General features: G+C 46.6%; 2 protein-coding genes across 5 annotated transcripts in view; one reads left to right on the forward strand and one right to left on the reverse strand.

Moving 5' to 3' along the window:
- Window positions 1–22,205, reverse strand: part of LOC140104207 (uncharacterized) — a 540,921-nt gene that overhangs the window by 11,927 nt on the left and 506,789 nt on the right. The window lies entirely within an intron of this gene.
- LEPR (leptin receptor) overlaps window positions 19,963–22,205 on the forward strand; it is a 91,478-nt gene continuing 89,235 nt past the window's right edge. Inside the window, exons 1-2 of one of the 3 annotated variants that reach the window (XM_072127615.1) lie at window positions 19,964–20,310; window positions 20,605–20,722. The gene's annotated coding sequence lies outside the window, so the exon portion shown is untranslated. Of the gene's footprint in view, window positions 20,311–20,604; window positions 20,723–22,205 lie in introns of all 3 variants that reach the window. The other 2 variants (XM_072127616.1, XM_072127613.1) reach the window with 2 other exon arrangements.

Here is a 22,205-nt window from a genome sequence, read left to right on the forward strand (position 1 = left end):
CAGGCAGTATCACATATTATAGGATTAGATACACAGCTCAGCAGGCAGTATCACATATTATAGGATTAGATACACCAGCTCAGTAGACAGTATCACATATTATAGGATTAGATACACCAGCTCCATAGAGTACCACATATTATAGGATTAGATACACCAGCTCAGTAGACAGTATCACATATTATAGGATTAGATACACCAGCTCCGTAGACAGTATCACATATTATAGGATTAGATACACCAGCTAAGTGTACAGTATCACATAGTATAGGATTAGATACACCAGCTACTTACACAGTATCACATATTATAGGATTAGATACACCAGCTCAGTAGACAGTATCACATGTTATAGGATTAGATACACCAGCTACTTACACAGCATCACATATTATAGGATTAGATACACCAGCTCAGTAGACAGTATCACATATTATAGGATTAGATACACCAGCTCAGTAGACAGTATCACATGTTATAGGATTAGATACACCAGCTACTTACACAGCATCACATATTATAGGATTAGATACACCAGCTCAGTAGACAGTATCACATATTATAGGATTAGATACACCAGCTCAGTAGACAGTATCACATATTATAGGATTAGATACACGAGCTCAGTAGACAGTATCACATATTATTTGATTAGATACACGAGCTCAGTAGACAGTATCACAAATTATAGGATTAGATACACCAGCTCAGCAGACAGTATCACATATTATAGGATTATATACACCAGCTCAGTAGACAGTATCACATATTATAGGATTAGATACACCAGCTCAGTAGACAGTATCACATATTATAGGATTAGATACACCAGCTCAGTAGACAGTATCACATATTATTTGATTAGATACACCAGCTCAGTAGACAGTATCACATATTATAGGATTAGATACACCAGCTCAGCAGACAGTATCACATATTATAGGATTAGATACACCAGCTCAGCAGACAGTATCACATATTATAGGATTAGATACACAAGCTCAGTAGACAGTATCACATATTATTTGATTAGATACACAAGCTCAGTAGACAGTATCACATATTATAGGATTAGATACACTAGCTCAGTAGACAGTATCACATATTATAGGATTAGATACACCAGCTCAGCAGACAGTATCACATATTATAGGATTAGATACACCAGCTCAGTAGACAGTACCGCACATGATAGGCTTAGAGACACTCTGCTCCGGATACACTGAACAGGTTACATACACCAGCTCCATAGAGTACCACATATTATAGGATTAGATACACCAGCTCAGTAGACAGTACCACATATTATAGGATTAGATACACCAGCTCAGTAGACAGTATCACATATTATAGGATTAGATACACCAGCTCAGTAGACAGTATCACATATTATTTGATTAGATACACCAGCTCAGTAGACAGTATCACATGTTATAGGATTAGATACACCAGCTCAGTAGACAGTATCACATATTATAGGATTAGATACACCAGCTCAGTAGACAGTATCACATATTATAGGATTGGATACACCAGCTCAGCAGACAGTATCACATATTATAGGATTAGATACACCAGCTCAGTAGACAGTATCACATATTATTTGATTAGATACACCAGCTCAGTAGACAGTATCACATATTATTTGATTAGATACACCAGCTCAGTAGACAGTATCACATATTATAGGATTAGATACACCAGCTCAGTAGACAGTATCACATATTATAGGATTGGATACACCAGCTCAGCAGACAGTATCACATATTATAGGATTAGATACACCAGCTCAGTAGACAGTATCACATATTATTTGATTAGATACACCAGCTCAGTAGACAGTATCACATATTATTTGATTAGATACACCAGCTCAGTAGACAGTATCACATATTATAGGATTAGATACACCAGCTCAGTAGACAGTATCACATATTATAGGATTAGATACACCAGCTCACACATGATACACAGTATCACAAATGCTAAGTATATATACATCCGTTCAGCACTAGGTTGTATCACTCATGATAGGTTTAGATGCACTGAATGGGGGGGGGGGGGGGGATTCATCATTGTCATTTTTGTCTATGTTTGGCTTGTTTTGGCGCAGTTGTGGTACAAATGCTGTTTTCGACTTTCTATTACGCCAAATGAACATGGGACAGTGCAAAATGCTGCAAATTCATTATTTGCTTAGACTAGTTTTTACAATACTGAACTGAATACAGGATTTGCGATTTGGTGCAAATTTCTGTTTAGGCGCAAAATGACTACAGTCCCCTCCGGCCGTATAGGACAACCTACTACCAAATTTAGCAAGACCAATTGCTCCATAGTGGGACATGCGCTAAAACATTATGCAACAAATGCAAATAAAACCCCAACAATATTATGAGACAAACCAGGAAAAAACCCAAATACAACAACTTACATATTATTATTTATTGTTATTATTATTATTATTATTATTATTATTATATGGACTGACTTGATGAATTCAGATAAAACAAAAATGGAATTAAACATAAACAACAAGTCAAAGACAAATTGTAATAATGATTTGCCCTCATTGACTTAGTTCCATATAGATACATCACTTCAGCAGTAGGTTGTACCACTCATGATAAGCTTAGATACACTGAATGACTCATTATTGGTCCTGGCCTAAAATTCATCAAATATGCAACATGTATCAAACTTTAAACATATCAAGTAGGCAGCAGGTTGTATCAAACACGATAAGCTTAGATACACCAGGTGAATAGAGAATTCCAAACATGCTAAGATTAGTTTCATCCGCTCTACTAACAGTATCAAATCTAAAAGATTTAGATACACAAACTCAGTAAATAAGAGAGAGAACCACATCTGAGTATATGCATCATCAGTAGAGATGAGCGAACACTAAAATGCTCGGGTACTCGTTATTCGAGACGAACTTTTCCCGATGCTCGAGTGCTCGTCTCGAATAACGAACCCCATTGAAGTCAATGGGAGACTCGAGCATTTTTCAAGGGGACCAAGGCTCTGCACAGGGAAGCTTGGCCAAACACCTGGGAACCTCAGAAAAGGATGGAAACACCACGGAAATGGACAGGAAACAGCAGGGGCAGCATGCATGGATGCCTCTGAGGCTGCCTAATCGCACCATTATGCCAAAATTATGGGCAACAGCATGGCCATGACAGAGTGACAGAATGAAGCTAGATAGCATCTAAAACATCCAATAATTGACCCCGACACTATAGGGGACGGCATGCAGAGGCAGCGGCAGCAGCGGCAGGCTAGAGAGTGGCATGGCGACATACCCTAATTGGACTCAGGCTTCAAACCAATGGGTGTCAGAGAGGAACCAAAGGAGGTGAGCAAGAAGCGCTCAAATAATATCGGTACATGATAAAAGTTTGCCAGTATATTTTGTGGATTACACAGCAGGGTGGCGACAAAGTTAACATGGAAGCCATGAAAACAACCCAAAATTCTGCCTGACACAGCTCGTTTGATAAGGGGACCATGTATGCTTACAGTTCATGCCAGTCGCTGCACTGGCTGCCAGTCTCCTTTCGAATACAGTTTAAAATAATAATAACCCTCATCCATAAAGCTCTGTATAATGCTGCACCCCCCTACCTCTCCTCTCTTATCTCAGTCTATCGCCCAACCCGTGCTCTTAGATCCGCCAGTGATCTTAGATTAACCTCTACCCTAGTGCGGACCTCCCACTCGCGTCTCCAAGACTTCTCTAGAGCTGCACCAATTCTATGGAATGCTCTGCCCCGGACTATCAGACTAATACCTAACCTCCAAAGTTTCAAACGTGCTCTTAAAACCCATTTCTTTAGGCAAGCCTATAACACTCATTAACTGCATGAAGTTTTAACTCTTCTACTAACCCGTCCTGTGTCGTCCTCCCATCTGTTATCCAGCAACCAACAGGCACCAGACTTCTCTGCAGTCCCATTCACCCTGGACCTGGTATATAAGATGACGGCTGAGTGGTTCAAGCGACAGCAATTCCATTTATTATATTTTTTTCTATTCCCTAAGAAGAATGGCTTGACCATTAAATATTCTTTTACCTCGTGTTACCCCATCATCTTCATAAACCGTAAGCTCTGGCGAGCAGGGACCTCACTCCTGTTGTTCCATACAAATGTTGTGCTCTGTTACATTACATTTGTATTTGTTTCCTATGATTTGTAAAGCGCTACAGAATATGATGACGCTATATGAATAAAGATTATTATTATTATTATTATGGAGGCAGTGAACTAGTAGTAGATTAAAGGTGCTGCAACTATGTTAGTTGGATCTTGGGATGGAGCTGGCGCTCTGCAGCCAGGCGAGCTTTTGCCAATCCAAGCCCCTGTCTCTAGGCTACTCCCCAAACAGCACTTCTAAGAACCTTTTGTATAAGATCAAGTGTAGTAGCGTTCTTATAAGTTTAGGATATGGCGGGTGAGGGGAATGTAAACAGATGCGCAAGAAGCGCTGAAATAATATCCCTAAATGGTAAAAGTTTGCCAGTATATTTTGTGGATTACACAGCAGGGTGGCGACAAAGTTAACAACTTTGATGTGGAATGCCCTGTAATAGCTCTTGGGCGGTGTGCCTTTTATCGCCTAGGCTCAGCAGTTTCAGCACCGCCTGCTGTCGCTTAGCGACGGCACTGCTGCTGTGCCTAGAGCTACCGACTGATGGCGCCATGCCCACGGATGGTAATTCGGAGGAGGAGGAGGTGGAGGAGGGGTGGGAGGAGGTATAGTAGGCCTTTGAGACCTGGACCGAGGTAGGCCCCGCAATTCTCTGCGTCGGCAGTATATGACCAGCCCCAGGGTCAGACTCGGTCCCAGCCTGCACCAAGTTAAGTGTAGTAGCGTTCTTATAAGTTTGGAATATGGCGGGTGAGGGGAATGTAAACAGATGCGCAAGAAGCGCTGAAATAATATCCCTAAATGGTAAAAGTTTGCCAGTATATTTTGTGGATAACACAGCAGGGTGGCGACAAAGTTAACAACTTTGATGTGGAATCCATGAAAACAACCCAAATTTCTGCCTGACACACCTCGTTTGATAAAGGGACGATGTATGGAGGCAGCTATATGGACGACTTTTGGAGGTAGCAATGGAGACAACGTGTGGAGGCTGCTATGGAGACAATTTAATTTGGATAGTGCCTGTATGTGGCAGTCCCAAACATTTTTCAAACCAGAGGAGCAGGTAGGTGGCCCTCCAGAAAAATGGAATAGATTGAGTGCCTGTATGTGGCAGTCCCAAAAATGTTTCAAACCAGAGGAGCAGGTAGGTGGCCCTGCAGTAAAATGGAATAGATTGAGTGCCTGTATGTGGCAGTCCCAAAAATTTTTCAAACCAGAGGAGCAGGTAGGTGGCCCTCCAGTAAAATGGAATAGATTGAGTGCCTGTATGTGGCAGTCCCAAAAATGTTTCAAACCAGAGGAGCAGGTAGGTGGCCCTGCAGTAAAATGGAATAGATTGAGTGCCTGTATGTGGCAGTCCCAAAAATTTTTCAAACCAGAGGAGCAGGTAGGTAGCCCTGCAGTAAAATGGAATAGATTGAGTGCCTGTATGTGGCAGTCCCAAAAATTTTTCAAACCAGAGGAGCAGGTAGGTGGCCCTGCAGTAAAATGGAATAGATTGAGTGCCTGTATGTGGCAGTCCCAAAAATGTTTCAAACCAGAGGAGCAGGTAGGTGGCCCTGCAGTAAAATGGAATAGATTGAGTGCCTGTATGTGGCAGTCCCAAAAATTTTTCAAACCAGAGGAGCAGGTAGGTGGCCCTGCAGTAAAATGGAATAGATTGAGTGCCTGTATGTGGCAGTCCCAAAAATGTTTCAAACCAGAGGAGCAGGTAGGTGGCCCTGCAGTAAAATGGAATAGATTGAGTGCCTGTATGTGGCAGTCCCAAAAATGTTTCAAACCAGAGGAGCAGGTAGGTGGCCCTGCAGTAAAATGGAATAGATTGAGTGCCTGTATGTGGCACTCACAAAAATTGTTTCAAACAGAGGACCGGGTAGGTGGCCCTCCAGAAAAATTAAATGCATGAAGTACTATAGCAAGAGCCAGTGGGCCCTGTCAAAAAATAGCCATTTTCCTCTGCTTTACTGTACAAAGAGGAGGAGAAGGAGGAAAATGAGGAGGAGGAGGAGTGGATCAATTATTCAGGTTGAGCTTCCTTCACCTGGTGGAGATTGGAAATTCTGAGAAATCCAGCCTTTATTCATTTTAATAAGCGTCAGCCTGTCAGCGCTGTCAGTCGACAGGCGTGTACGCTTATCGGTGATGATGCCACCAGCTGCACTGAAAACCCGCTCGGACAAGACGCTAGCGGCAGGGCAGGCAAGAACCTCCAAGGCGTACAGCGCCAGTTCGTGCCACATGTCCAGCTTTGAAACCCAGTAGTTGTAGGGAGCTGTGTGATCATTTAGGACGATGGTATGGTCAGCTACGTACTCCCTCAGCATCTTTCTGTAAAGATCAGCCCTACTCTGCCGAGACTGGGGACAGGTGACAGTGTCTTGCTGGGGTGACATAAAGCTGGCAAAAGCCTTGTAAAGCGTACCCTTGCCAGTGCTGGACAAGCTGCCTGCTCGCCTACTCTCCCTCGCTACTTGTCCCGCAGAACTACGCACTCTGCCGCTAGCGCTGTCAGAAGGGAAATACTGTTTCAGCTTGTGCACCAGGGCCTGCTGGTATTCATGCATTCTCACACTCCTTTCCTCTGCAGGGATGAGAGTGGAAAGATTTTGCTTGTACCGTGGGTCCAGGAGAGTGAACACCCAGTAATCGGTGCTGGAATAAATTCTTTGAACGCGAGGGTCACGGGATAGGCAGCCTAGCATGAAATCTGCCATATGCGCCAGAGTACCAACGCGTAAGAATTCACTCCCCTCACTGGCCTGACTGTCCATTTCCTCCTCCTCCAACTCCTCCAACTCCTCTTCTTCTGCCCATACACGCTGAACAGTAAAGGACTCAACAATGGTCCCCTCTTGTGTCTCGCCAACATTCTCCTCCTCTTCCTCCTCATCCTCCTCCACCTCCACCTCCTCCGATATGCGCTGAGAAACAGACCTAAGGGTGCTTTGGCTATCAACAAGGGAATATTCTTCCCCTGTCTCTTGTGACGAGCGCAAAGCTTCCGACTTCATGCTGACCAGAGAGTTTTTCAACAGGCCAAGCTGCGGGATGGTGAGGCTGATGATGGCGGCATCGCCACTGACCATCTGTGTTGACTCCTCAAAGTTACTCAGCACCTGACAGATATCAGACATCCACGTCCACTCCTCATTGTAGACTTGAGGAAGCTGACTGACCTGACTACCAGTTCTGGTGGAAGTTGACATCTGGCAGTCTACAATCGCTCGGCGCTGCTGGTAAACTCTGGATAACATGGTCAGTGTTGAATTCCACCTCGTGGGCACGTCGCACAACAGTCGGTGAGCGGGCAGTTGGAGGCGGCGCTGCGCTGCCCTGAGAGTGGCAGCATCTGTGCTGGACTTCCTGAAATGCGCACAGATGCGGCGCACCTTCGTGAGCAAATCAGACAGATTGGGGTATGTCTTGAGGAAACGCTGAACTATCAGATTTAACACATGGGCCAGGCATGGCACATGTGTCAGTCTGCCGAGTTGCAGAGCCGCCACCAGGTTACGGCCGTTGTCACACACAACCATTCCCGGCTTGAGGTTCAGCGGTGCCAGCCACAGATCAGTCTGCGCCGTGATGCCCTGTAATAGTTCTTGGGCGGTGTGCCTTTTATCGCCTAGGCTCAGCAGTTTGAGCACCGCCTGCTGTCGCTTAGCGACGGCACTGCTGCTGTGCCTAGAGCTACCGACTGATGGCGCCATGCCCACGGATGGTCGTTCGGAGGAGGAGGTGGAGGAGGGGTGGGGGGAGGAGGAGGCATAGTAGGCCTGAAACACCTGGACCGAGGTAGGCCCCGCAATCCTCGGCGTCGGCAGTATATGAGCAGCCCCAGGGTCAGACTCGGTCCCAGCCTCCACCAAGTTAACCCAATGTGCCGTCAGAGATATATAGTGGCCCTGCCCGGCAGCACTCGTCCACGTGTCCGTGGTCAGGTGGACCTTGTCAGAAACGGCGTTGGTCAGGGCACGGATTATGTTGTCTGACACGTGCTGGTGCAGGGCTGGGACGGCACATCGGGAAAAGTAGTGGCGGCTGGGGACCGAATACCGAGGGGCGGCCGCCGCCATGAGGCTGCGAAAGGCCTCAGTCTCTACTAGCCTATAGGGCAGCATCTCCAGGCTTAGCAATCTGGAAATGTGCACATTAAGGGCTTGGGCGTGCGGGTGGGTTGCACTATATTTGCGTTTCCGCTCCAGCGTCTGGGGTATGGAGAGCTGAACGCTGGTGGATGCTGTGGAGGATCGTGGAGGCGACGATGGGGTTTTTGTGGCAGGGTCCTGGGCAGGGGGCTGACTAGCAGCTGACACAGGGGAAGGAGCAGTGGTGTGCACGGCCGGAGGTGAACGGGCTTGTTGCCACTGAGTGGGGTGTTTAGCATTCATATGCCTGCGCATACTGGTGGTAGTTAAGCTAGTAGTGGTGGAACCCCTGCTGAGCCTGGTTTGGCAAATGTTGCACACCACAGTCCGTCGGTCATCCGGTGTTTCCTTAAAGAACCTCCAGACTTCTGAAGATCTAGCCCTCGCCGCAAGAGCCCTCGCCACGGGAGCTTCACTAGTTGACACATTTGGCGCTGATGCACCAGCTCTGGCCCTGCCTCTCCGTCTGGCCCCACCACTGCCTCTTCCAACCTGTTCTGGTCGAGGACTCTCCTCCGTCTCAGAAGCACTGTGTTCACCCGGCCTCTCAACCCAGCTTGGGTCTGTCACCTCATCATCCTCCGATCCCTCAGTCTGCTCCCCCCTCGGACTTCCTGCCCTGACAACAACTTCCCCACTGTCTGACAACCGTGTCTCCTCATCGTCGGACACCTCTTTACACACTTCTTCCACTACGTCAAGAAGGTCATCATCACCCACAGACTGTGACTGGTGGAAAACCTGGGCATCGGAAAATTGCTCAGCAGCAACCGGACAAGTGGTTTGTGACTGTGGGAAGGGTCCAGAAAACAGTTCCTCAGAGTATGCCGGTTCAAATGCCAAATTTTCCTGGGAGGGGGCAGACTGGGGGGGAGGAGGCTGAGGTGCAGGAGCTGGAGGAGTGGCGATTTCGGTGACATGGGTGGACTGCGTGGAAGACTGACTGGTGGTGGACAAATTGCTCGAAGCATTGTCAGCAATCCACGACATCACCTGTTCGCACTGTTCTGGCCTCAACAGTGCTCTACCACGAGTCCCAGTAACTTCAGACATGAACCTAGGGAGTGTAGCTCTGCGGCGTTCCCCTGCTCCCTCATCAGCAGGTGGTGTCTCACCCCGCCCAGGACCACGGCCTCTGACCCCTGCAGTAGTTGGACGCCCACGTCCCCGCCCTCGTCCTCTACCCCTAGCCCTCGGGTTAAACATTTTTAAAATGAGAGTTATAACTTTATTTTTTTTTTAACTTTTTTTTGTTTTTTTTTGTGTTTTTTGTTTTTTTTTGAGTTTTTAAAACCAAACAATGCTATCCTATTGCTATGGCTATTTTCTAGCCAAGTATCAAAGCACACTACTATGCCAGATGAGATGACACTGAGTTAGTGCCTAATTGAAATCCAACCCCTACTAAATTTTCCCACTTCGGTCTTTGCTATGGATATGTGCGTCACTAAGCGCAGAACACAGCGGTCGCAAGTCTCACTACAAATTGCTCAGAATTGGCTAGTACATGCACTGCAGAAAGTACAGCCACCAGCAGATCAACCAGAAATCAAATATATAGAACGCTACTGTAGGCGTAAGTAAGCTCTTTGTATTCTCCTATGGCTATTTTCTAGCCAAGTATCAAAGCACACTACTATGCCAGATGAGATGACACTGAGTTAGTGCCTAATTGAAATCCAACCCCTACTAAATTTTCCCACTTCGGTCTTTGCTATGGATATGTGTGCCACTAAGAGCTAAACACAACGGTAGCAAGTCCCCCTGCTAATTCCTCACAAAATGGTACTAGATGCAAATTAAAATAAAAAAAGTAGAACGTTATTGTAGCCCTAAGAAGGGCTGTTGGGTTGTTGTAGAATCACTCCTGCCTAACACTATTCTAATAGAACACCCTAACGCTTTCCCTGAGCAGCAGCAGCTCTCTCCCTAGCGGCATCCAGACACAGAATGATCCGAGCAGCGCGGGCAGCGGCTAGTCTATCCCAGGGTCACCTGATCTGGCCAGCCAACCACTGCTATCCACGTGTAAGGGTACCACGTCATGCTGGGTGGAGTGCAGAGTCTCCTGGCTTGTGATTGGCTCTGTTTCTGGCCGCCAAAAAGCAAAACGGCGGGAGCTGCCATTTTCTCGAGCGGGCGAAGTATTCGTCCGAGCAACGAGCAGTTTCGAGTACCCTAATGCTCCAACCAGCATCAAGCTCGGACGAGCATGTTCGCTCATCTCTAATCATCAGTATCATCCATGGTAAGCTGAGATACACCAGCTCAGTAGACTGTCACAGTACTGAACGTTATAGACTTAGATACCTCAGAGATCAGCAGGCAGTATGACACACATAAGGCTTAGATACCTCAGAGCTCAGCGGGCAGTATGACACACATAAGGCTTAGATACCTCAGAGCTCAGCGGGCAGTATGACACACATAAGGCTTAGATACGTCAGAGCTCAGCAGGCAGTATGAAACACATAAGGCTTAGATACCTCAGAGCTCAGCAGGCAGTATGAAACACATAAGGCTTAGATACGTCAGAGCTCAGCAGGCAGTATGAAACACATAAGGCTTAGATACGTCAGAGCTCAGCAGGCAGTATGACACACATAAGGCTTAGATACCTCAGGCAGTATGACACACATAAGGCTTAGATACGTCAGAGCTCAGCAGGCAGTATGAAACACATAAGGCTTAGATACGTCAGAGCTCAGCAGGCAGTATGAAACACATAAGGCTTAGATACCTCAGGCAGTATGAAACACATAAGGCTTAGATACCTCAGAGCTCAGCAGGCAGTATGACACACATAAGGCTTAGATACGTCAGAGCTCAGCAGGCAGTATGAAACACATAAGGCTTAGATACGTCAGAGCTCAGCAGGCAGTATGAAACACATAAGGCTTAGATACGTCAGAGCTCTGCAGGCAGTATGAAACACATAAGGCTTAGATACGTCAGAGCTCAGCAGGCAGTATGAAACACATAAGGCTTAGATACCTCAGGCAGTATGAAACACATAAGTCTTAGATACCTCAGAGCTCAGCAGGCAGTATAAAACACATAAGGCTTAGATACGTCAGAGCTCAGCAGGCAGTATGAAACACATAAGGCTTAGATACATCAGAGCTCAGCAGGCGGTATAAAACACATAAGGCTTAGATACCTCAGCAGGCAGTATGAAACTCTTAAGGCTTAGATACACCACCTCATCAGAAGAGAATTAGGCCACAGATTGTGACTACAAAATGATAGAATAAGTTTCAGAGAAAATTAATAAACACGTATTTTGACTTCCAGAAATCGAAATCATCGCTGACTTAAAAACCCTCTAATCGGCGGTGGCGGCCATCACCGTAATAATATTACAGGGACAGAAAACATTTCCTGCTGCCGGAAATCACATTACTGCAGGTAGTTCAATTACAAGACAGCGCAATCACGTAAGTCGCCAGCTTCCCCGCAGGGCATCGCGGCGCCCGGGATGACACATTGGGCACCGGCATCTGGTGCAGACAAAACAACACCGGGCAAATAAAAGCATCGTCTGTGATGTCTGCCAGCGGCGCATGCGGAGTAACAGCCCCGCACCGAGGTCTCCTCACCCCCACACCTCCGCTGGTCTGATGTTCTGGGGCGATTGGCAGTGCCTCATCCCTCCAGACATTGGGGGTCATTTACTAAGGGCTCTGCGGCTGCACTTTTGTCGGGTTTCCCCACTTTTTCCGTTTTTCGGGCCGATTTCCGCCTGAATTTTGGCGCACACGATGGGATTTCGGCACAATTGCGCCAGCTTTCACACAACAGAAACCGGGGGCGTGGCTGATGGAAAACCCAACGGATTCGGAAAAAACTTGGAATTTAAAAAACTATTTGTGTCGCAAAATCAAGCACTAACCTGTAGCGTGAAGAACCAGGTGAACTCCGGCGAACCTTGGAGCAGCAGCGACACCTAGTGCACATCGGGCGTACGACCCGAATCCTCGCCGGATCGCGACAGGACCGGGTAAGTAAATTACCCCCACATTGTGTGTTTTATGTCCCCCAAAAGATTTGCTGTTATGTCTCTATATTTGAGTATTATGTCCAGTGTCTGCTCCAGGGTTCAGGAGGCCCCTCGGCGGTAGAGCCTCAGTGGCTCCTTTGCAGTGAACTCACAGTGAACTTTTCAGTGAATTCAGAAACTAAAACAGTCTCCTATTCCCTGAAATATTCCCTAATTTATCATCCCAAACAGCCCCCTCATGGTTATTTTATATAAAGCCCCCCTCACCCCCTATGAATTCCTTATGTTCAGCCTTATGTGGGCCCCCCCCCAGCAGCTCTGGGCCCCAGCACTATACCCGATGCTGGCACCGGCCCTGGTTATGTCTCTATATCTGTATTCTCCAAGTCTCTCACAGTCCTGTCTTGAAGCTGGAGTCTTGCAAGGTGAGTGAGGGCACATACAGGCCATGGAGGGTGAGAACATTCAGGGGTGTATAAGACCACCATGGGTCCTGGGCTGTATGAATATTATGGCCCCTACAAGTCTGGAATCCGTTCCTTATGACACTAGAATCAGCTTCTTGGGGATGGAGGATAAGGTCCTTCTGCTGCTTTCAATCTGCAGTTTCAGGACCTTTGAAAGGATCTTCAAAGGTCCTGAAATGGCTCTTATGTCCAAGGCTGCGGTCACACGTGACGTTTTGAACCTGTTTTTGGCCCGTTTTTAAGCAGTCCGTTAAAAAAACGCATCAGTTTTTGACTGGTTTTAATTAAGATAATTGGGAAAAATGGTCAAAAACAGATGAGGTTTCAAAAAACGCATGCGGACTGCTTAAAAACGGGTCAAAAACAGGTTCAAAATGCCACGTGTGACCGCACCCTTAAGAGCAGGAAAGGACGCATGAGGATTTCATAGGTGAAGGTCCTTCTCAGTATAAAATTCAGTAGGTGGTTTGGGTAGTCATGGGCCACCGAGAAGCCCTAGACCTCAGGCTACCGCCAAAACCATCTCTATAATGGTAAGGGGGGCTGCCTTGTAAGGTAGAAAAAGAGGCGTGGTTTTCCTTGTTCCATCCTGGAAAGATTATTTGCATATTTCCCATAATCCCAAAGGGACCTTAACAATAAGGTTGTGGAGGTCCTGAGATAAGTCACTGGAGTTGCCCATCATGAGCTGTGTCTTGGTAATGAGAATCAGCTGATATTATTTGTATGGTTGTGTTGCCTTCTTATTATTGATACATTTCAGCGGGTGTCATGACTGTCAATGGCTTTTTGCACCTCTGCTTCTTCATGTGCTCCATACTTCTTTCTGTTTCATTACTATAAATAACCTAAATCTATGGTTTGATTTCTTTGCCAGTGGGGATTGGATGGGCTGTTACTGGCATCTGGTGAGAATTTCATGTTGATAGCACCTTAGAAATAGATTTACTATTGGCGACCTGTTTGATACTTAATACTGTACTTAAAACATTCATTTCCCAATCCATATAAAATATGTAAAAGAAAGTGTTTAAAATGTAACATTTGAATGGAATGTATCGATGAATGCGGACTGAGATAATACCTGAGGCGTTCTGCCTGTTCTGACCATTATTTATACAGGGAACGGCCAATTTTCACCCCCCCCCCCCCCATAGCTCGTTACCAGACACTGCACACATCACAAACGAGCCTGGCGTATGATATCCATCTCCCTGATATCTCATGGGTAATTAAGGAGAGAAGACGCCGCTCTGTTCCCTTTCTCACATCCCTAAATATTCCGGCTGCAGATTTCTACAGTCAACAAACACATTAGAGGAGATTGATCAGAACTGCCTGGGTGGAATGTGACGTGGTTGTCCTTAGCAACCATGATGCTTTTATTTCCCCATGGTATTGGGAAAGAATGAAAGCTGCAATCTGATTGGATACTACAGGCAAATACCTGCACTATACATCCAGATAATGTTATATGATATAATGTTACAAAGGTGAAAATTTTAACCATATTTTCTGTTTGGACAATACAGGGGTGTAACTTGTCGGGGTGCAGTGGGTGCTAATATGGTGTCTCCTCCTGATATAAAGTGACTAGTACCAGTAGATATAAGACAATGGGGCACATTTACTCACCCGTCCCGTTGACCCCGCTGATCCGGAATGTCTGACGAGGATTTGGAGCTGCCGCGATTCACTAGGATCGTGCATCCAATTTCCTGCATGTGTCGCTTCCCCGCTCAGGTCCCTGGAGTTCACCTTCTTCTTCCTGGTGCATGTAAGTGCATTGTCCGTGTATAATGCGCTGTGCGGGGAGTCACTAAGATCGTGCGTCCAATATCCTGCATGTGTCGCTTCCCCGCTCAGGTCCCTGGAGTTCACCTTCTTCTTCCTGGTGCATGTAAGTGCATTGTCCGTGTATAATGCGCTGTGCGGGGAGTCACTAAGATCCTGCGCCCGATATCCAGCATGTGTCGCTTCCCCGCTCAGGTCCCTGGAGTTCACCTTCTTCTTCCTGGTGCATGTAAGTGCATTGTCCGTGTATAATGCGCTGTGCGGGGAGTCACTAAGATCCTGCGCCCGATATCCAGCATGTGTCGCTTCCCCGCTCAGGTCCCTGGAGTTCACCTTCTTCTTCCTGGTGCATGTGAGTGCTGAGCTTGAGACACAATTTTAAAAGTTAAATTCCGTGGTTTGTCCGAATCAGTTGGATCATCTGGCAGCAACGCTCTCCAATTTGTGCCGCATGAAAGCCGGCATCCAATCGCCTGCACCAAAAACCCCTGTGTGATTCAGGGCAAATCGCAAATCCGACAGAAATGCATCCGACAGACCCTTAGTAAATGTGCCCCATTGTAGTTTGAGTCCAGCAGAATTATTTTTGTGCAGTACTCCGTAGTGTGCCGTGCTATGACCACATGTATGGGCATCCTACAAGGATCTGGGAATTAGAGGGGAGTTCTAGCAATACATTAATACCCTGTAAACTGGATGGAGAATATCTGCTGGGTTATAATTACCAACTATAAAGTAAAAAAGGGACATTTAATTCCTGTCCATGGACTGCCTGAAGTGACAATACAATTCCAAGCCGGGCTTGTTATACGCAGGATGAGCTATAGTTGTGTCCTCACACTGCTGTGCTCTCCACTAAACTGCTCCACAGGCCCTTCCTACTGTGTAACTACTGCAACCGGAATCCTTCTATAGCATAAAATATTGTGGAGCTGCTCAATGCAGGGAACTGAGAGCACGACAGTGTGAGGACATGCCCAATGCACTTAAAATAGCTACAGTAGCTAAGTCCACATTTCACAGTCCTGCTGCTACTAACAGCATACACAAAGGTCGGATTATACAGATCTCCAGGGATAATACCTAACACTGGCTGCAGAGAGTTCAGAGCAAAGCAGTGTGAGGATACATGTGCAGTTCACCTGGAGAAGTGACAATACTGGAATATAAATCCATATTTCACAGTTCTGCTGCTACTAACAACATAAAGAAAGCCAGATTACAAATGTCTCCAGGGACAATACCTAACACTGGCTTCAGAGAGCACAGAGCACAGCAGTGTGAAGACAGGCCCCAAAGCACTTGGAAAAGCTACAATCCTGTAATACTTCCCAGTCCTGCTGCTACTAACAACATACACAAAGGCCTGATTACACGGATCTCCAGGGACAATACATAACACTGACTGCTGTCTATATCATCACCTGCTGACAGGTTCCTTTTAAGTTCTAAAAGCAAACTCCTGATCCTGCCCGCTCACCTAGATATAAGGCACAGCATGAGAGAAGAGAGCACGCTGATACCCTGCACATTCCGACCAATAGTAAGGAAATGATACAAATTCTGTATCCAGATTGTGATTCAAGACCAAGACTGGAAGTCCATGAAATTACATGAAGTCCTCCAGAAGTCCCTGACACTGATTTGTCATATTCTTCTTAGGGTACATTCATACAGCCGAATGCCCGCTCTGCTGGAGAGGAGGTCACACCTCCCCCCTCCGTAGAAAAAAGCGACGCACGGCCGCAGACACGGGGAATGATTGAGCATGCTCTATCTTGCCCCCGTGTACAGTGCGGATCGGTGCCACAACCGCCGCCGGGCCGCCATTGCCGTCTATGGGGACGTATATACGGCTGCATACACATCCCCCCAGACGGCCATGTGAATGAGGCCTTAGTCAGGGTATTGTGGAAGGATGTAAGAGCTGGAGTAGTCACAGTTGTCACAGAATCAATGACTACAGACGACGTGCGGCAGCTTGGGGAGTAAATCATGTGGTTGGGAGAAGCCGGGTCTGATAGGTCCAGCCATGGTGTAGCATCTGCTCTGATTAGACATGACCCAGGTAGAGGTTGCAGGAAAATGCAAAGTTTCCAACCCTGACTTCTAAAAACATTAATTTGAAAGCAGCTTTGGATGTGACTAGAGTATAACACGTGAAGAAAAAGAAAACATCAGTAAAGCCGCGATTCTGAGCATTATACGTAGGATTAAATTGCAGGAATATCTACTGGTACCTGATGATACCAGAGAGACTGCAGTGGTGGACTCCTATGTAGACCCCATTGTACTCCGCTACCCTCCCGCTGTGATACGGTGATTACAGGAGTAAGACCAGCGTGGCGTCTCCATCATCTGCTCTTCTCACACGGTGCAAGGTGAATATTTCATGAAGATATTGTTGGTTCCATTCTGGAAATCCAATGTAAAAAAAATCCACCTTAAAGGAGTGGACCCACTGCAATAAATGGGCCACATGTATTAAAGTGTTTGCCATAGTTTTCTGTCTAACCTGAAAGAACGTGGTAACTTCTTGTACGTGTATTTATAAAGTGTCTGCCCCAGTTTTGTGTCACGGATGATCTGTGTCCAACAGGACAGAAAATTCTGCACCTAAAGGGTCTGTTTCTGCTTAGTCCGCGTTTGAGACACATTTATTACTAGTGTGCGCCACAATTCTGCAGCTTGAACAAATGGTGACTCTTCCCGAGCAGTACAGGGGGCGCCAGAGTCATGAAGGCGGGGAGGGAAGGGATAATCATCACTGGCGCCCCCTGCACACTCCACAGGACACTGCACCCAGTACAGACTGCAACAGAGTTTGACCCCTTGAAAATGTCCATCTGCAGCTGAAACGTGCGTCGGGGAGGTCCGCCATAAAAAGTATGTTGCCCTTTTTAGCTTTGTTATAGGAATGAAATATTTCTAGCTATTGGTTTGGATTGTCTTCATCTGCAGCTTTGTTTGCGGATACATATAATCTGACATGAAGGCTGCTATATTTACTCACTTTGTATCTTCCATGAGGGTCCTGCATTATTATATACTATTTGTACTATTTGTACTTCTAGTGATACATATTTATACTACTGATGATTATTGAGGTTTGCTACTTGTTTGTAGCTATTGTCTCACCTGGGATATATTCTTTTATACATTTGTTTTTATTCATGTATTTCTGATAAAGTTCATTATTTTGATACAATTCTTGATCAGGCCGCTCTTCTTTTGCTTGTTTTCGGTGCTGTTTATAAAGGCTCTTTAAGAATTATATAATCACGTTTATAGTATTATTTATATAGGAAAGTATTGACAATAGTCGTATCTGCGGGGTATTAATAATCTTTATATGGAAGTATTTGTACAGATACTGTATGTCACTACTCATACACGCATACAGCTATTGCATGGCAGTATATATGGTGTATATATGTATATATACAGTACATCACACTATAAATGACTCCTCAACAAGCAAACAAAGTAGATGAGCCTCAGGCTGTTAAGGGCTTTCAAAGACGCGTTACTTTTCCTCTTAACTAAGTCACCCCTTGGATGTTTCCCGCAGATCCTCTATGTGGAGAGGCTGTTGTGAGGCTTTCATGCAATGTTTTATCTACACTACAAGATGAAATCCATTCTTCTGTGAAACCACAATGAAATGGCTGCGGACGGAGAGCGGCTCGTCATATTGTTGTGACAGTCACTGACAGTAAAACCCAAAAGGCTCAGCAAGCGAGACCAGACATCTATGTGCAAACTCGTCTTATGTGACTTATTGCAGAGGTGACATCTACAGGGGCATAATTTCCAACCTAGGATTTATAGACTGTAGAATATTAAACCTTTGCTGGTGATTTGGCACATGGGTTACATGACTTTCCCTTACCTTATGGGGGCTCCAAACCCTTGTCTAGAAGCCCTGCAATATTTCACAACTACAGATAGAGGAGAACAAGTCTGGTGATCAGATGACAACCTTCTCGCAGACAGAAGATACAACCATCAATGAAGGGATTATATTTCAACAAGTAGTAAAGTTTCTTGACATGAAAGGGGATCCTTATGGCCACAACCAGTTTTGCACATGTTAGACTTGGATGTAGAGTGTAAGAAATCCCCTGGTTGTCACCTTTTAACCTATGTACTGGGATACAGACTTTGCTGCAGGTGGGTCCCCAGGTTTAAATCAGGAACATGTAAAGTAAGAACTAACCAGGATCAGGAACCAGGATCAAGGCCACCAGGAATAGAGGAAAAGATGGTTGCAGGGTGGACAGTATGGAGGTTACATAAGCAGGATTAAAATGGGGTCACAGGAGCAGGACTGGAGAGTGGTCACAGAAGCAGGACTGGAGAGTGGTCACAGGAGCAGGACTGGAGAGTGGTCACAGGAGCAGGACTGGAGAGTGGTTTCAGATGCAGGACTGGAGAGTGGTCACAGGAGCAGGACTGGAGCGTGGTCACAGGAGCAGGACTGGAGCGTGGTCACAGGAGCAGGACTGGAGAGTGGTTACAGATGCAGGACTGGAGAGTGATCACAGGAGCAGGACTGGAGAGTGGTTACAGGAGCAGGACTGGAGAGTGGTTACAGGAGCAGGACTGGAGAGTGGTCACAGAAGCAGGACTGGAGAGTGGTCACAGGAGCAGGACTGGAGAGTGGTCACAGAAGCAGGACTGGAGCAGAACTGGGACATGGTTACAGGAACAGGACTGGAATGTAGTCACAGGAGCAGGACTGGAGAGTGGTCACAGAAGCAGGACTGGAGCAGAACTGGGACATGGTTACAGGAACAGGACTGGAATGTAGTCACAGGAGCAGGAGTGAGGCGTAATCACTGGAGCAGGACTGGACTGTGGCTACAGGAGCAGAACTGGACGGTGGTTACAGGAGCAGTACTGGAGCATGGGTACTGGAGCAGGACTGGAGCGTGGGTACTGGAGCAGGACTGGAACGTGGTTACAGGAACAGGACTGGAGCATGGTCACAGGAGCAGGACTGAAGCGTGGTCACAGGAGCAGGACTGGAGCACAGTCACATGAGAAGGACTGAAGTGTGGATACAAGAGCAGAATGGGAGCATGATCACTGGAGAAGGCCTGGAGTGTGGTCACATGAGATGGAGTGAAGTGTGGATATAGGGTCAGAACTAGAGTGTAGTCATGGAAGCAGGACTGGAGTGTTGTCTCAAGAAAAGCACTGTAATATAGAGACGAGAGCAACTCATAGGAGAAGGACTGGATAGTGGTCACATTAGAAGGACTGTAACATAGAGTCAAGAACAGAACTAGAGCGAGATCACAGCAGGAGAAAAACAAGAAAGCATTTCACAAACCCAATATAGTAACTAAGAGTCAAGCCAGGAGCTCAGTCTAGTTTAGCCTGGAGTCAGGTAGTATTACAAATACCAGGAATAACTACTTGGGACAGTCAGACTAGGAATGACGTAGCTCGGAGCGTCTACAGGAATGGGACGGGCCCTCCCAGAAACACACTAATAACTGTACCCCATCTCCCAGGCTGCTACATCCAGGAACAGGAAGGGATTTATAGCAGAAAACCGGGAATAGACGAGTAGTAAAAGAAGCGAGAACATGGGAGGGAAAACCATTGCTTGGATCACTGCGGACGACTGAGAAATGGAGAGAGGACAACACCGGAGAAACTCGGCTACAAATACAGACCTGAAAAAGACACCAGGATCAGGTGGCATCTTGACGGCAGGGATATAATGAAGGTATCTATGTGTATATATGTATATATATGTATATATATGTGTATACGGTATATGTGTATATAAGTGTCCCCCTTCCCTCTTCTTCTGTCCTAAACCTTTCAGTATATGAGGAGCAGCACGGAATCCATGATATCTCTAGTGTATTTATCCTGTGTATTAATGAGGAGATGATGTACGGCGCTGTATCCATAGGCGTTGATAATTGTAATAAATTCCACCACATAATTCTCTGCCATATTGGAAATGACTCCAATTAACGCAGTGCACTAATAACATTGGAGCTTATCTCTGCAGGTCAGGGCTATGCAATTAAACGCAACCTATATCTCCTAACGAGTTTCCACCGCGGCCGGGTGTTTGTGTGACAACATGAGTAATAATTGGACGGAGCTCGTTGGCATTTAGATACAAGGTAAACATAATATGTTATGTAAATGAAGGGTTAAATGTATGTAATTACCAGGTTACATTCCTGACACTCCAGAATGAATCATTTCAGATATTTAGTTGCATAGTTTGGGGTGTAGCTATAGCGAGTCCCCCATGGACCCAGGTGCCTTATCTACCTGCAGTATTACACATGGCACATGCTCGGCCGTCGTCCTTTATGCTAGGAGACGTGTGTACTGTATGGGGCACATTTACTTACCCGTCCGCTGGAGTTCACGAAATATTCAGTGAATAATGCCCTGTGCCACGATTCACTAAGATCCTGCCCCCATATCCTGCATGTGTCGCTTCCCCGCTCAGGTCCCTGGAGTTCACCTTCTTCTTCCTGGTGCATGTAAGTGCATTGTCCATGTATAATGCGCTGTGCAGGGAGTCACTAAGATCGTGCCCCCATATCCTGCATGTGTCGCTTCCCCGCTCAGGTCCCTGGAGTTCACCTTCTTCTTCCTGGTGCATGTAAGTGCATTGTCCATGTATAATGCGCTGTGCAGGGAGTCACTAAGATCGTGCCCCCGATATCCTGCATGTGTCGCTTCCCCGCTCAGGTCCCCGGAGTTCACCTTCTTCTTCCTGGTGCAGGTAAGTGCATTGTCCGTGTATAATGCGCTGTGCAGGGAGTCACTAAGATCCTGCGCCCGATATCCTGCATGTGTCGCTTCCCCGCTCAGCTCCCCGGAGTTCACCTTCTTCCTGGTGCATGTAAGTGCATTGTCCGTGTATAATGCGCTGTGCGGGGAGTCACTAAGATCCTGCGCCAGATATCCTGCATGTGTCGCTTCCCCGCTCAGGTCCCCGGAGTTCACCTTCTTCTTCCTGGTGCATGTAAGTGCATTGTCCGTGTATAATGCGCTGTGCGGGGAGTCACTAAGATTGTGCGCCCGATATCCTGCATGTGTCACTTCCCCTCTCAGGTCCCCGGAGTTCACCTTCTTCTTCCTGGTGCATGTAAGTGCATTGTCCGTGTATAATGCGCTGTGCGGGGAGTCACTAAGATCCTGCGCTCGATATCCTGCATGTGTTGCTTCCCCGCTCAGGTCCCTGGAGTTCACCTTCTTCTTCCTGGTGCATGTAAGTGCATTGTCCGTGTATAATGCGCTGTGCGGGGAGTCACTAAGATCCTGCGCCCGATATCCTGCATGTGTCGCTTCCCCGCTCAGGTCCCCGGAGTTCACCTTCTTCTTCCTGGTGCATGTAAGTGCATTATCCGTGTATAATGCGCTGTGCGGGGAGTCACTAAGACCCTGCCCCGATATCCTGCATGTGTCGAGTCCCCGCTCAGGTCCCCGGAGTTCACCTTCTTCTTCCTGGTGCATGTAAGTGCATTGTCCGTGTATAATGCGCTGTGCGGGGAGTCACTAAGATCCTGCGCCCGATATCCTGCATGTGTCGCGTCCCCGCTCAGGTCCCTGGAGTTCACCTTCTTCTTCCTGGTGCATGTAAGTGCA

This window comes from Engystomops pustulosus, chromosome 10 (assembly GCF_040894005.1).
Source record: "Engystomops pustulosus chromosome 10, aEngPut4.maternal, whole genome shotgun sequence".
Lineage (NCBI taxonomy): Eukaryota > Metazoa > Chordata > Amphibia > Anura > Leptodactylidae > Engystomops > Engystomops pustulosus.